The following is a 7064-nucleotide window of genomic DNA, read 5'->3' on the forward strand; positions in this document are numbered from 1 at the left end:
ATTAAGTTCTTTTAAACATTTCAGATTGAAATCACAAGTCTAAATTCAACATGTCAAATATCCCATCTGTCAAACAAAATACACCTAAATTGCCAATATGATTAAAAAATAGCTTATTCTTGAATTCAACACAAAAAGTGTTAAATCTTGGGTTTGAGTCACTTCTTCACTCTTATTTGGAGCCTGCATAAGTTTGGTTTATGGAAAAATTTAGCTAAAGTGAAGAATTGTAAACAATACTTCATACATAGTTTAACATTTTAAGTTAAATGTTTGGAATATATAAATGTTTAGTTAAGAACATTTAAATACACATTCATTTGCCATATCCTTTCTTTGAATATGAGTCTGTTAATCAGACTTCCAAGACATCTTTGTTGCATAAACTATTCCCGTAGTGTATCCTCCATGATTTCCAGTTTGGATTATGTTACAAGCCTCTGTAAAACAATGTAAATGTAAATTGATTTCAGGTTTTTACGTTTCTTTGCAACCTTTCATAGTCACCTCATCCACTTTTGGTTTAAAAAATGTTTTCGCAAGTTGCCATTAGCCAGTCTTTCCAAAGCATTTCTTCTAATTTTCATAGCAACAACAATTTTTTCTTCCTACGCTTATCTTTTGTGGGATTATGTCATATTTAAACATATGTTAAATTAGAATTATAACAAAATCAACATCTGCAGGTTTGGGAACAAACACAACTGATTCTTGGTATGTGTTGTGCTGATGGGAGCAGAACACACCACCAGTAAACTGGAGAGAGATCTACTAGTTGCAAGTACTCAGCTGTAACTGTCCTGGGTGCCAGTAGGTACGTTTTACAGAAGGGAAGGAGAATGCTGATTAATTTAGTAATTGAGCTAAGTGGAGGTTGGCTTAAAAATCTTCTATTATTTTTCATGTTTTAAAAAAGTGAGTTACAAGTTATAAACAATAAACTATGCCCTTTTGAATGTGTAGTCCTATGAGTTTTGACACTTACAGTTATGTAATGACCACTACTACCCTGATCAAGATAAAGAATACTTCTGTCACCTCTCAAAATCCCCTTGTGTTATTCCTTTGTAGTCAATCCCTCCACCCCATCACACCCCTGGCTCCTGCAAATTACTCATGTCTGCATAATTCTCTGGAGATTCACCAAAGTTGTTGTGTGTGTTAGTTATTCCTTTCTATTGCCAAATAGAATTCCATAGTAAAGATGTACAACAGTGTGACAATTCACCTGTTGAAAGACCCCCGGGTTGTTTCTAGTTGGGGGATTATGAAGAAAGCTGGTAGGAACATTTCATGTCTAGGTTTTTGTGTGAACATGAGTTTTCATTTCTCTGTGTAGTGCTATCTCATTGTGGTTTAAATTTGCATTTCCCTAATGGCTAATATTGTTCAATATCTTTTCATGTGTTTATTTACCATCTGTATAACATTTTTGGTAAAGCGTCTGTTCATGTCTTTGTCCATTTCTAATTGGATTGTATTTCCACTATTAAGTTTGAGAGTTCTTTATATATTCTAAATGCCAGCTGTTTGTGAAATATGTGGTTTGCCAATATTTCTCCCAGTCTGTAGTAAGTTATTTTTCATCCTCATAATAGGGTTTTTCATGAGCAAAAGTTTCTAATTTTGATGCAGTCCAATTTATTAATGTTTATTTTTATAATAATGTTTTCGGTGTTAAGTCTAAAAACAAGTTGACCAGCTGTAGATCACAAAGACAGTTACCATTTTTTTTCTAGAAGTTTTGTGGATTTATATTTTATATTACATCCATGATTTACTTGGAGTTAGTTTTCCCATAATATGAGAGTTTTAGGTCAAGGTCCATTTTTTTGGCCTATGAATGTCAAATTGCTGTACACCTTTTTTTGAGACGGTTATTATTTCTCCACTGAGTAGCTTTTGAATATTTGTCTGAAATCAATTGGGCATCCCACTTGCAACAAGTACATGAGTTCACCTAGTGTTCAGGTCATGGTTTCTAATACCATTCTCCAGTGAAAGGAACCAGGGCTCCTTGGAGAAATGGCTAATTCTTGGACTGGGGCAAAAATTATACAAGATAATCCTAGAGTCTTGCAGTGTCAGAAAGTAAGGAAGTGATAACAACAAAATCTACGTTGATGTCAAAGGAGCACAAGAACCAGCTGAAAGAGCTTCCACTGGCCAAAGTGGGAGCAATTTGAGTAACAAAATTTAAAAGGAGCATTGGAGTTATAGACCAAAGTATAAAATAAATATTATGAGGGTATAGTGAGAAAAAGATTGAATGATAAATATGTGGAGGAAAACAGGCAAATCTCCCATGCAGAATTCCAAATAATTTATACAGATACTCCTCCCTGAAGAAGGGAACCATAACTCCCCACTCCTTAAGTATGGTTTGCCTATAGTGACTACGTTCCAAAGAGAACAGTCTGGAAAGGGTGTTAAAGTAACTTTACAGTGGAGAAATCTGACAAACACTGTCTTTGCCAGGTGATCAAGATCAATGTCAATGGTCATAAATCACATTGATAGTATGTACTTTTGATATGATGTGATGAAAATGACACTTTACTTCTGTGATCTTCCTCCCTATAGCCTATTACGCCAGCCTTATCATGAGAAAAACACCAGACAAATTCCCAAAGTGGGGCATTCCACAAAATATATGACCAATACTCCTCAAAGCTGTCAAGGTTGTGAAAACTAAGAAACTGTCACAGCCAATACGAGTCTAAGGAGAATGACAATTAAAAACTAAGGAAATCTGACTATACTCTGGCTATTAGTTAATAATAATGTTTCAATATTGGTTCCTTCATTGCAACAAATGTACCATACTAATATAAGATGTTAATAACAAGGAAACTGGGTACATATGGGAACTCTCTGTACTATCCGCTTATTTTTTCTGTAAACTAAAAACTATTCCGAGGAATAAAGTCTATTTACAAAAATGAGTTGGGCATATTTGTATGGCTCTATTTCTAGGTTCTCTATTCCATTTCATTTATCTATTTGACTATCCCTCTGCCAATACCACACTGTTTTGATTACTGTGTGGTGTTGTCAGAGGGTTAGCTACCCAGTAGACCTTAATATTGGAGTAGAAGTTAATGTTAAGTATTTGTGTATCTAAGTTTATCTTTTTTTTTTTTTTTTTTTTTTTTTGATGGAGTCTCGTTCTGTTGCCCAGGCTGCTGGAGTGCAGTGGTGCAATCTTGGCTCACTGCAACCTCTGCCTCCTATGTTCAAGCAATTCTGCCTACTACAGCTGGAGTATGCTTTGCTCTGGGGGTAAATAGCCAAGGCTCCCCTTCATCCCTGAGTCTAAGTCACCATTGAATCAACCCAGCTCAGTGGCCTAACGTCCCCAAGGAAAGCTGTAAGTAACTGTTACATAGACCTTTACTTATGAGACCAATCGGAGGTGGAGCTGTCTATCTGCCCCTCCCCTTTTTCTCTCAGGCTGGAGCTGAAGCAGTATCTTGCCTCCTGGGAAAACAGTATCTTGGTTGCTAAAAGTAGTTATACCTCACAGGGTCTATGTTGAAGCAGTGCCTATATCACAGGAAGCTGCCTTGGCCACTCAAAGTGGCCATAAACCCTAGTACCTAAGCTGAAGCAGTGCCCTCTATCCTAGGTAAATGGTGCCTTGGGCCACATGGAACAGTCATCCCCCTAAGGCCTGAACTGAAGCAACACATTACCCCCTTGGGAATTGGTGCCCTGGACAAGCTGATCAGCTGCACACTCCAGGGCCAAGCTGATACAGTAGTACCTGGAGTCCCAGTGAAACAGAGTAGTGAGCTGAGACATGTCATGCTATAGGCCAAACAACTCTATTACCCTAATTCTCTGGAGTTGAACTAGACTTTTAGAGTCTGAGTTGCTCAGACACCATACTCTCTGGGGAATAGAGTCATTGCTGTCTGTTCCCTGTAATCCCCAGGGCCCAAACAACAGCTGTGCTACACCATTCTGGGGTACATGGTATCACTGTACCTGGCTTCGCAAAGTCTTGAATACTGCCTACAGTTTATAGTCACTATTACACAGTGCCTCATCCACTGGGACCCAAGTTGCCATTGAGCTCTAATGGTTCAGGTTCCTAAACTTTAGCCAAACCCTGCTCTCTGAGCCCAAACCTCCAGAACACCCCTTCTTCTCTATAGTGAGTCCAGTTTTGTGCTTTGTTACCTGGATGTAGAATCACAGCTATGACCTGCCCCCTGGGCTTGAGCTTATAGGGAGTGCCTCAGAGGCACAAATCCTGGCTCTGTGGGCAACCAATATCCAAACCTGTGACAGAGACCCAGTTGCCACAATAGTTTCATGAGAACCTGAGCTTAGGACCCTGGTTCCACAATTTCTCTGAGCACCTGCACTTGGAACCCAGCTTTGCTGCAGCTGCTTATACGCCATGTCACACATGACACCAGGAGTGATGTAGTTCACTAAATCTCCTCATTGTGGGGAACATGAGCATAGGAGGACTCCCAAAGCCCTTGACACCAAGAACATGAACAACCTTCACCATCATCGCCACTGTCACAAACTTCCACAGCCTAGGCTATTGAGACACCAACAGTTAATGCTGACATTTAACACATCTGAGGAAGCTGCATGGAGACTATACCACTATACTTATCCACTAACAAAACTGCCACACCCTTCCCAATTGGCACACTAAAATCCAACTGCAGGTGAAAGTCTTTCTCTATGAAGGCCACTCTAGAAAGTTTGAAAGAGGCAATTGTTCCACCAAATGCACAGACAACACTGTGGCACAAGAAACATGAAAAAGCAAGGAAATATGACATCACCAAATGAACATAATAACTCTCTAATAACAGAGCCAACTGAAAATCAAATCAGAAAATCACCAGAAAAGGAACTCAACATAGTGATCATAAGAAAGCTCAATGAGATACAGGAAAATACCGATAGAAAATTCAACAAAACTAGGAAAACAATTCATGACACAAATGAGAAATTCAGCAAAGAGAAATAAGATAAAAGAACCAAACAGAAATACTACAGCTGAAGAATTCAATGAATGAAGTAAAAACTAATGTACAGAGCTTTAATAGTAGACTTGATGAAGAAGAAGAAAGAATATTTAAACTTTAAGATAGGCAATTTGAAATTACCCAGATGAAGAAAAGAAAAGAAATAAGAATGAAAAAGTGTGAAGAAAGTCTACAAGACTTATGGAACACCATTCAGCAAACAAGTATTTACATTATAGGAGCTGCAAGAAGAGAAGAAAAAAGTCATAGAAAATGTATTTAATGAAATAATGGCTGAAAAATTCTGAAGTTTTGGGAGAGATATGAACATCCAGATATAGAAAGCACAAAGATCCCCAAGTAGATTTCACTCAAAAAGATGCTTCCTAAGGAGGATTATGGTCAAACTGTCAAAAGGCAAAGACAGGCTAGGTGCAGTGGCTCATGCCTGTAATCCCAGCATTTTGGGAGGCCAAGGCAGGATGACAACTTGAGCCCAGGAGTTTGAGACCAACCTGGGCAACATAATGAGCCCTGTTTCTCCAAAAAAAAAGAAAAATTAGCTGAGCATGGTAGCACATGCCTGTAGTACCAGTTGCTTGGGAGGCTGAGGCAGGGGGATTGCTTGAGCCAGGAGGTTGAGGCTGCAGTCAGCCATAATTATGCCATTACACTCCAGCCTAGGTGATAAAGTGAGACCTTGTCTTAAAAAGAAAAGGGAAAGACAAATAGAGAATGCTAAAGACAGCAAGAGAAGTGTTCAATCACAAATAAAAATATTCTCATTAGAATAACAGCATATTTTTTGGCAGAACTAACAGGCCAGGAGATAATGGGATGATATATTCAAAGTGCTGAAAGTAAAAATTTGCCTGCTAATAATATTATATGCAGCAAAGCTGTCTTTCAAAAATGAGATAGAAATAAAATCTTTCTCAGAGAAGCAAAAACTGAAGAAATTAATCACTACCACATGAGCCTTACAAGAAATGTTCAAAAGAGTCTTAGATCCAGAATCAAAAAGGTAATAGTTGTTATCATTAAAACATGCAAAAATATAAAACTCACTGGTAGAACAGGTACATAAAGGAAAAAGAGAAAAGAATCAAATCTTATCACTATGGAAAACCACCAAACTTCAGCGATAAACAATGAGAGAGAAAGAAAGAAACAAAGTATATAGAAAACAACTAGAAAATAATTAACAAATGACAGGTGTAAATCTTTACCAATGAATAGGAACCTTGAGTGTAAAGACATCGAATTCCCCACTTACTAGATATAGACCGGAAGAATGGATAAAAAAGACCCAACTATATGCTGCCTACAAGAAAGTCACTTCACTTGTAAAGACACATATAAACTGAAAGTGAAGAAATGGAAAAAGATATTTCACACAAATGAAAACCAGAAGTGAGCAAGAGTAGCTATACTTATATAGGATAAAAAGATAGAGAAAGGATTAAGTCAAAAACAGTAAAAAGAGACAAAGAAGGCCATTATATAATGATAAAGGGATCAATTCAGCAAATGATATAACAATTATAAATATCTATACAGCCAACACTAGAGTATATATAAAGTACACAAAACAAACATTAACAGATCTAAAGGGAGAGATAGATTGCCATACAATAATAGTAGGAGGCTTTAACACTTCATTCTCAGTAATGGACAGATCATTCAGATAGCAACTCAACAAAGAAACATCAGAATTGAATTACACACTAGACCTAATAGGCCTAACTAACATTTGTGGAACTATATACAACAATGATGAAGAATACACATTTTATCATCAGTACATAGAACATTCTCCAGAATAGACTATATTTTAGGCCACAAGACAAGTCTGAACAATTCAAAAAGATAAAAATCATATCAAGTATCTTTTGGGACCACAATGGAATAAAACTAGAAATCTTTTTATGTGTTGTACAAATATAAGAAAATTAAACAACATGCTCCCAAATAACCAATGGGTCTATGAAGAAATTAAGAAGAAAATTAAAATATTTCTTGAAACAAATGAAAATGGGAATACAGCATACCATAATCTATGGGACA

The sequence above is a fragment of the Cebus imitator genome, unplaced genomic scaffold (genome assembly GCF_001604975.1).
Source record: "Cebus imitator isolate Cc_AM_T3 unplaced genomic scaffold, Cebus_imitator-1.0 Scaffold277, whole genome shotgun sequence".
Lineage (NCBI taxonomy): Eukaryota > Metazoa > Chordata > Mammalia > Primates > Cebidae > Cebus > Cebus imitator.